A 10889-nucleotide genomic window follows, 5' to 3' on the forward strand; every position below is an offset into this window, starting at 1 on the left:
GGTCCTTAACTTTATATTCCTTACCATTAATAGAAAAATGTGTTGCCACCTTAATGTGTCTACATTGGGCACAAAAGCCACATTTAAACATCCCTGATGGTCGATTTGATGCCCTTTTTGGCTTGTTCTTCTCCAAAATTGCTTTTAAATTATAGCCTCTCCTATAAGTGATTTTAGGCCTATCACCTAATACATTAAGAAGAGTTCCTTCATTTTTTATGTCCCAGTTTTTATTAATGATCCCCTTGATTAATTGATAATCTAAGGAGAAGGTATACAAAAAACTAGTACAGTACGTGTTGCCACTCTGCTTATTTGTCCTAAAATTTGGACTAATAGTAGAAATAACTTCTTCGTGGTTATTAGAGTTGTTTACTGGGTTTGTGTGTTTTCAAGTCGTGTATCCTTCAGGAAGTCATCCACCCCTGGTAACTATCATATTGACAACTGAAGGATGACCTGGTAGTCAGGGACTTGGGAACACACATAGATAGTAATCTGCCTTCAGTAGTGAGGAAATCATTCTGTGCTGCACAGCTTATAAACAAAGATATGGCACTTAAGTCTAAGGAAGTCATTGTTCCACTGTATTCAGCTTTCATCGAACCTATCATTGAGTACAGTGCCACCTTTAGCATGTTCCTAACCAGGCATATCCAACAACTGGAATGTCCACAGAGGTTCCTCACTAAAGGAATACAGAGTATAAATATCATGTTCTATGCAGACTGCCTCAAGGCCCTATCTTGGTATTCTGTTTTCTTCAGACTGCTGAGGGGAAGTCTATGCCTGGTTTACAAACCATTGTCAGACCCCACTTTGATCAACCTCCTGCATATTCACAAAACAAACAGCATCAGAATTACCCATTCTGAAGATTTTAACCCTGCTAGTGATATAAATAGGACATGCTGAAGAGACAGGTATGTATCCGAAAGACTACACCTTTTCTGGAACAGGCTCCCCATCCATGTGAATCAGACTTTCTCCCCAAACCAATTCGAGTGCAAACTGGACAATTGGATGGAGGGACAAGAAATTCATCCCTGGTTTGGCACCTATGTCTCTAATGGACACAGGCAGACAGTAAATGGCTCATCTCCCAAGCCTCTGCTTGTAAATGTTTCACCCCTTAAACCCATGCTTACACTTATCAAAGGTACCAGAACTTGTCAGAGATTTGAGATGCATAGCTAGGCTTATAAATGGTATTGCAGTCATTAGTCTAGTAACCACCTATTAACCTAAAATGTACAAAAAATCAAAACAAAGTTCATAAGAATGAGTGTAAAATATATAAAGTGCAAAATTCATATAAAGATTGACAAGAAAAAATAAATAAACCAGCAGATGATACCAAAGTGCAAACATAAAATTAATCAAGGAAATAATAAGCCAACAGTTCAAAACCAAGTTATTGCATAAAAAAGGTTAGACATGAACACAGATAGAGATTTGTAGATGGATCATGCAATGTGTGAGGCAAAGCAGCAAGATAGTAGTCATATGTAGGGTTTGGGTGATTTACAAACACTAACTGAAGTACAGTGCTTGAATTTGTATATGGAGCACTTTCTCATCACTAAAAAGAGTCATGTTAATGAGGAACCCTATTAAAATGAACAATAAAGAATATGTAAATGCAGGCAAATGACATGGAAGATGAAAACAAAGATCTATACAATGGCAATGCTGCCCACCTGTGCTCATCTAGTTTGAGTGGCATGATTTATGGATGACAGGAACCATGTTAGTCACAGCAGCAGTAATAGTATCTTAATAGCATGTGTTGATAGACAATGACAAGAGTCTATGCAGGAAATATTGTGTGTCACAGCTACTCATATCAATGACTCATACATATTCTGTGTCATAGCTGGTTTACTTTTGAAATGAAGAATGCACTTTCTTCGTTTGCTTACATCAGTGAAATGGATATGAAGTATTGCTTCCTACACTATGTGAAATGCCAGTTCTCTGACATCTGCATTCGACGTAATTGAAATAGCTTTAGGTGACATCAGTCACCCAAGCTATTCAGCATAACTTGCCATTAGACTTTCATTTCAAAGGAACACATTTTTTACTGTTTTGCAGGGAGGCAAGCCCCCCTGCAGCCCCATGTTTGGGGCTGCACATTGCACACCACCTGCAAATTATATATAACAAGTCTGAGATTGCAAACAGTCAGGAAAAGGGTAAATTCCCTGTTCCTCACTGTATTGCAATCTCCATTCACAGTACTGAACTCAGGCTACCAAATCATGCTTCACATTCATCATTGCAAATTCCTAGTAGTCTGGTTTGGCATTGCACCTTTTTGAAATTGTACTTTCAATCACATACCCCCCCCCCCGCACTATGAGATTTCAATAGTACACCATCACAGCCACACAACAAATTACTTACATCCATATTGTGCATCACAGTCACTCATGTTAATGACTCACATACATATTGTGTGTCACAGCTACTCATATCAGTGACTCACATACATATTGTGTGTCACAGCTACTCATATCAGTGAATCACATACATATTGTGTCAGTAGCCACTCATATCTATGACTCACATACATAATGTATGTCACAGCCATTCATATGAATCACTCAGATACATATTGTGTGTCACAGTCATTCATATCAATGACTCACATACATATTGTGCATCATCTCCACTCATATCAGTGACTCACATACATATTGTGCATCATCTCCACTCAAATCAGTGACTCATATACATATTGTGTGCCACAGCCACTCATATCAGTGACTCACATACATATAGTGTGTCACAGCCACTCATAGTAACTCACATACATATTGTGTATCGCAGCCACTCATATCTATGACTGACATACATATTGTGTGTTACAGCCATTCATATCAATAGCTGACATACATATTGTATGTCACAACCACTCATATCTATGACTCACAAAAATAATGTGTGTCAATCATCCATATCAATGGCTGACATGCATATTGTGTGCCACAGCCACTCATATCAATGACTCACATACATAATGTGTCACAGCCATTCATATCAATAACTCACCTACATAGTGTATGTCACTAGACACTCATATCAATGACCATATCAATGACTCACATACATATTGTGTGTTATAGTGACTCATATCTATCACTTACATACATAATGTGTGTCACAACCACTCATAACAGTGACTCACATACATATTGTGTGTCACAGCCACTCATATCAATGACTCACATACATAGTGTGTCACAGCTACTCATATCAATAACTCACCTACATAGTGTATGTCACTAGCCACTCATATCAATGACTCACATACATATTGTGTCATAGTGACTGATATCTATCACTTACATACATAATGTGTGTCACAACCACTCATAACAGTGAATCACATACATATTGTGTGTCACAGCCACTCATATCAATGGCTCACAAACATATTGTGTGTCAGAGCCACTCATATCAAAGACTCACATATACATTGTGTGTCACAGCCACTCATATCAATGGCTCACATACATATTGTGCATCACAGCCACTCATATCAATGACTCATATACATATTGTGTGTCACCGCCACTCATATCAATGATTCACATACATATTGTGTGTCACCGCCACTCATATCAATGACTCACATACATATTGTGTGTTAGTAGCCACTCATACGTATGACTCACATACATAATGTGTCATAGCCACTCATATCAGTGACTCACATACATATTGTGTGTCACAGCCACTCATATCAATGGCTCACATACATATTGTATGTCACAGCCACTCATATCAGTGACTCACATGCGTATTGTGTGTCACAACCAATCATATCAATTACTCACATACATATTGTGCGTCACAGACACTCATATCAATAACTTGCATACATATTGTGTGTCAGCAGCCACTCATATCTATGACTCACATAGGATCATAGGAAGTTAGTAGGCTACTCACTCTGAGGCCCTTACACGCCTAGCCAAGAATTTAGCCCATGTTCCAACAAGTCAGCACCTGATGCCACTGTCCAGCAGGGACACAGGTGGAATCCTAGGGGTGTTTTTTTTTCTGTTCCCCAACCATTTATCCAGGTTGCATTTTAAAAGGGATTAATGAGGTACTCTACTTGGCATGGAGACAGTCTATTCCACAAAAGGGAAGGTCTCTGGGACACAAATCTGTCCTGCCAAGTTCTATTGATGTCACAGACCAGGTTGTGGTCACACGTATGGGTTAGGTACTCAAGTGGAGCTTGACTTGCGGATATGCAGCAATTCCATCAAGGGTGGGTCTGAGATTGCTTTGTTTGCCAGACAGAAGACACCTCTGAGGAGTCTGTAGGAGTCTTGAGTAGCAGGACAGGGCCTTTAGCCTATCTGTGTAGGGTAGATGTTTGAGGCTCTGGATTCTCCTGGTGATTTATGTCTGTGGTTTTTCCAGCTGCTGCATGTGCCTTGTGAGGTACAGGCTGAAAGGGGCATTGTACTCAATAATGGGTCTTATAAGGGAAGAATACAGGGGTGTTATGACCACCTTGTCCCTTGATGAAATACCCTTACTAATGAGGTGGGCCATGTAAAATGCTTTCCGTACAATGGAGGCAATATCGTGTGTCACCAGCAACACATATCAGTGACTCACAAACATATTGTGCGTCACAGGCATCAGTGACTCACATACTGGCATCTGGCAGTGTAACTCATTATGAAAGGTTGCACAGCTGGACAGTCACATTTTTTTACCCATGAGCAATAGCAAGGAGTAAGAATGTTTTTTCTCATTCCTGTAGACATTAAAGTTCATGTAGCACTGATGACTCTAGAACCTTGTAATTTCTTGGCATCATGCAACAGTATATTCCAAAGGATGCCATAAAAGCACACTGTACCGTGCATGTATACTTCTTAGAGACTGCCAGTGCCATAGACTACACCCATGTTGCTATCAGGTCCTATCTAATTCAGAGAGGCAGCAATACATAAATAGGAATGACTATTACTTCCTGAGATGTCAGATGGTCTGTAACACTTAGTATATTATGTATAAGATGATTGAGTAGTAGCCAAGCAGTCCAAATGATTCACATTTATGTACACATGGTTCTTGTAAGGAAATTTCTCACAGGGTCACCTTGTTGGTAGGTACATATACACACACCCAAGCACACAGAAAGGTCTCTGCATATAGGTATTAGCCATGACTGGCATATGTCACATACATTGGAATGTTTTAAGAGTACCAGATACCCTTGAACTGTGGATGTTGACCCCATACCTATTACTCAGTTCTGTACTTTTTAACATGAGACATTAGATGTATACAGACATCCAGCACTTTAGTTTGCATACTTAATGTCTGTTTTTTGCTTCACAGAACATCATCAGATAGTTTCTGTACCTATATCCAAATGACATATTTATCCCCTTGTGATGCACACCCACTATGCTTGGGAAAGAGAGTCAATTGGTTCCTGAAGAGGAATACTATTTGGTCTTTTGTTCCTCAATAACAGTCAGGTGGCAGCAAGTGGTCAGCTTGTTGGTCTAGTATGACGGCCTACTCTCACCTCCTGGGAGCACCCATTATCACCCTCAGCAGTTTTGCTGAGCTCAACATTTCCTATCACCTGAGGGAAAAGTGTCTCCACATGCTGAGTTCAGCGATATTATACTTCACTGGCTCAACAGATGTGCAGTAGCAAGCACTGCCCAAACCCCACCCGTGGTCTTTTACATCACAGTTAAGCATTGAATATTAAAGCAGACTGCCTGCAACAGTAATGAATATTTATTATGTATTGCAATTATGCTGTTCTAGTGCCCATGTCCGAGGGGATGGCTCAGTTATATACATAGATGGAGACCGAACTAATATCAGATCAAATGGTGACAAATGTGGTTGTGGATTTAAACATTACTGGGAAGTGTACAACAACCTTTCCTGAAGAGTAAAACTGAAAGAACAATTAAACAGACTATTACAGAACATGATTCTGTAGTAAAGAAATGCAAGATAGGGGTGTTAAAGCAGGAGCAAAAAGGATTAGGAAGGTCTGCTTTCCCCATTTCTGCTCAAGTATGCACCTCATATGCTCCTGTCACTCCCTCAAAAACACCATACTCACCTTCTACAACATTTGCTGATTTGTAGGAAAGCATAAGCAAAGAATTGAAAGTGCCTCCCCATCCACAAAGTATACGCTATGGCTTTCCACCAAAAGAACTCTTGCATCCTAAGGAAGGAGAGAACAATGAGCCAGTTCCATTGCAACTTGGTGGACACAATTTTTCATTCTTTAATGTTTTACCACAAGGCAACTTTGAGAGCATTTGTGAGGTGTTTTCAGCATAGGTTAACACATGCAGTGTATGCATGATGTCACCAGCTAATATGAATGGCATGTCAGTCATGGCTCATTTCAGATTCAGTTTCACTCGTCAATCATCCGTGCCATGCCCACTCCTGCACGAAACTCCGGGTGAGCCAGTGAAGTATAATATCACCCTGAGCTCACTTTGGCTTATGAGTATGAATGTCCTCAGATAGAGAGGGACTCAGTAGGCTCGGACTCCACTCTATGCAATACCTAGACTCCCATTAGGTGTGACCCATGTGGTGAGTCAGAATGTGTCTGCTTACTCCCTTCCTCCTTGGATAGCTCCTACAGAAACTCAAGCCACTAATCACACTTTGGTCACCTGTGCCATTCTCAGAGCACTGTTGCTGTATGCCATGGAGCTGGTGAGTGGACTAAATATTATAACATGGTAAAGAGCTATGTGTAATGGCATAGGATTTAGAAATATACATTTGTGAACAGAGTTCAAACATGCTCTCCAAATAAACCTACTTAGTGGCCTTAACTGCTTCCTCCATTGTCAGTCACATGGATCCCATATGATGTGTGAGGTAAAGCAGGATTTTCATGTTCTTTTGGCACAAGGCCTTTAAGTAGCATATGCTGTAATGGCAAGATGAGCCCTTTAAAAATGTTGGTACATGGTTTAACCTGGCTCAGGTGATGGCTGATGTTGCAGGCATTACCAGTGAAAAGCAGAGGTTTAGCAGATGTAGCCAGAGATATAATTTATATTGTTTTGTGCCATTTATCTTCTGTTGCATTGTGCTGAACACCTATACTTCACAGCCCTGTCTTTGTTTTACAGCTGCTAATGAGCAACACTTGGATATAGTTGGTTGACGCAGAAGGCAATAGCTCCTCCCTAGGCAGCAGGGTGTGTATATGATGCAGAAGCTTTCAGTGTGTAAGTGTAAATCTGTTCATGTCCTTAGCAAGTCTTATCATCTATTCTATCAGCATCTCCATATGCAGGTCAAGTTGGGGCAAAGGAAGAAGCACCATCACAATCATCTCAGCCTCCACTAGCCACTGCAGCTTCTACTAAGCCATATTGGCCCTCTATATCAGCCTGTCAGTGGGTGATGGCTCTTCAGCTGGAGGTGACATGGGGGGGCCATCTCTTTTGGCTGATCAGTCGGGTAGTGAATACTTCCCTTCTGAAGCTGGACAGGGGATGTTATGGCTGCAGCTGCAGAATCTGGTGACTACTGGGGTGCACTGGCAGCTGGACACATCAAATGCAATCTGAAGTGGCAGGTTGAGTGTATACAGTGCCTAGAGAACAACCATGCCATAACATCAGACACCCAGGCATATGATGCATGAGGTTGCTTTCCTTTGGACTAGTCTATCAACCAAAGAAGACAGCAACCCACTTTATTCTCTTCCTGGCTTTTAACCCTTCCTTCTGAATCATTGCCCATACATTGCATAATCATTCCCATCACCAATTGTTTAGCTTTTGTCCATCTTTGTCCATCCATCGTCCTTTCTAGATTTTCTGTATTCATGGGCCCTGCATGCTTGTATCTGTGTTCTATTTGTCTCACCCCGCACAGCACCCACCTTTCTCCCTCTATCCCATGTGAGGTCTTCTCCTATTATCTTTCCCTTCTGTCTTTTTCTCTTAATTATGAAAATGGGATCTATCCCACAAAATATATTCCTTATTCCACCTCTTGTGACTTTCTCACTGCTTGCTGTGCTTCTCCTTTTTCTTTTCCTTTGGACCTTCTAAGGGTGGGGAGGCCATTTGCCATAGAATAACCCTGGGTGCTTCATTATTTTACTGTAATGGCCACTTTCTTGGTCACTATAACTTACTTGATGAAGTTAAGCTGTATATACAGCACATCCATCAGCTGTAAGTTTGTGCCTGGGTAAGCATGACATTTGCTCCATGCTAGATTTATTTTAACTCCATTCTCCAAATCAGTTTGCTAACTCTTCTGTACAACAATATAACCCATATTGAGGTATTACAACTGCAGACTTATATTTAGCTGAAATGGTGCAGGCGGTCAGTCCCCCACCCATATGGCAGCATCAGGGCCAGATTCATGTCTGTTTAAAGGCAGTTTTGGTGAATGTTAACAGTTCAAAAACTATTTCCCAAAACTATCTACATCAAACATTAGAGGCAAGCCCACTGGATGCCTTATGGGGACACCTGCAACACCCCCAGAATTGTATATAAATTATATATATCAACGCCAATCACATAGCAGTGGAGAAAGAAGAAAATTCCACTGTTAATGAACGTAGTTTTGGTGAAAAGTGTTTAAACATTTTATATTCTTTGAAACTACCTTCACTCAATTCAGGGTCACCATCCCACTCAGTGACTCTGAACCTTTTTTTTTTGTTGTTGTTGAATTTGATTCTGGGAAGTTGTGTTTATGTCATTATTAGGCAATGCAGCACCTTAGCAGAATGCATTTGCATGCAAAGAAATTGCAGAGAGGCCCTTTATTCTAATGCAAGACCTAATCTTAAGAATGCAAGTGTTTCAAAACCTAAGCTACAGTTCAAACATCACTGAATTCCATAATTCGTTACACCTTTAAAGCACTTTTTGTAGGGGAGCCTTGCCACTTTACCACCCCAATACAAGAAGCTTACCCACATAGAAATTACATATAGGGATCCATAATGTTACAAATAGTGATCTACAATGAAATATCAAAATGTAATATAAATAGTTAAATATTTGCATTTCAAAATCCCAAAAACAATGAAAAAAATGATAAAAATATTCAAAGAAGGAAACAGAACATTTCCATCTTCAGTTGCGAAATTCAAACCCCTAACACTATATTCAGACCAAATTTGTCTGAAATAGTAGAAGTGTTACAGAAAGTGTTTTTGTAAGTTAAAATGCCTGGCTAGGATCAGGGTTAGTTAACATGCATTATTAAGAGTCTACTACCCATCACCACATTACTAATGTATTCTAATCCTATCCCTGACCCTGACTGTAACCCTAAGTTGAAACCTTACAAAAACACTTTCTGTAACATTACCACTACACAAGACAGGCTTGGACATGCACCATAAACACACACACACACACACACACACACACACACACACACACACACACACACACACACACACACACACACACACTTACACTGTAAGCTAATTATATCCCATTAGCTAGCCCTTACTCTAACCAGTAACATCCTCACAAATATTCACCTCCCTCACACATACATCTCACACTCCATCACCCACCTTCACCTTTACTCTCACATTAACTGCAAAATATATGCTCAGTCCCCAAGCTAAATCAAACACACATACACTTACCTTCCCTGTCAGACTTCCTTTTCTCAATGTAATATGCGCATGACCAGATGTCTGCTCAGTTACAAATACACAAAGTATCTTCATTGATCCATATATACTGTAAATATGTATATATAAATATTTTCCAAGATTACTGTCCGTCAGAGTAGGGGGTCTGCTCTGATCTGTCACAATCTTTGACTTAGTGTAGTACTTCCATTTGCATATTTGTATGGACATTCCTAACTGCCCAGCTTACTAATACATGCTAACTATATCCTTGACCTTAATCATACACTTTACCTTTCAGAAACAGTTTCAGTAGCACTGACAGACACATTTGGTCTGAATATAGTCATAGGGTTTTGGATTTTGCAGTTGAAGATGGGAAATGTTTTATGTTGTTTAGCATTTCATTAGTGACACACTGCAATGCCTTACTGCTGTATACATGATACCAACACTGGAAAGTCATTTCAGTGAATTCATCCGCAGCTCATTGCAGCAAAACTCATAGATGGTAAGCAATTATTTTCTTAACTACTTAAATTTATGTAACAAAAGGCATATATTGGTATTTAAGGCATTTATTTAATTTGCAAATACTGCGCACTGGGATAGTACAACTAAAATGTATAAAATATAATTGCTGCACTACGAAGCTGTTATATAGTTGCTTTCTATTAGACTGGTATCTAAATAAGCTCTTAAATGTGATTACCAAACTCATAAAACTATACTGTATACTAGTATGTTAGTAGCTGAAAATAATGTGAATGTAAAAAAGAATTTTTAGGGTGGACAAAATGAAATGCGTTGACTGGCAGTACTAGAAATTCATTACGCTAATGATACTGGCTGCAGACTGGAACATATATAATTGTTTAATCCGAGTGTAACCCAAAAGCATATCATTTTCATTTGTTTAACATCAATGAACAAGTTTGTGAATGAATCTGTTACTGAAACTAACGGAACACAAAGGCAACACTGTAGTCATTTTATACTGATTTGGGTAAGATGACGATGCAGTAATAAAATTATGTCGTAATGATAAATAAAAAATATTGATATGCCTTTGATTATTAAAAATATGTTTTCTTCATAACATGCAGCACTTTGCCAATTTCCTCCTTCTATAAAATCTCAGTACTGTAGAACACTTTGTAAGACTAAAATATTCTAACATAGAAGTAATAACATGTTTTTTTAATATTAACAATGCAGTTTTTCT

Source organism: Protopterus annectens, chromosome 8.part0 (genome assembly GCF_019279795.1).
Source record: "Protopterus annectens isolate FY-2018-M chromosome 8.part0, PAN1.0, whole genome shotgun sequence".
Taxonomy (NCBI): Eukaryota; Metazoa; Chordata; order Ceratodontiformes; family Protopteridae; genus Protopterus; species Protopterus annectens.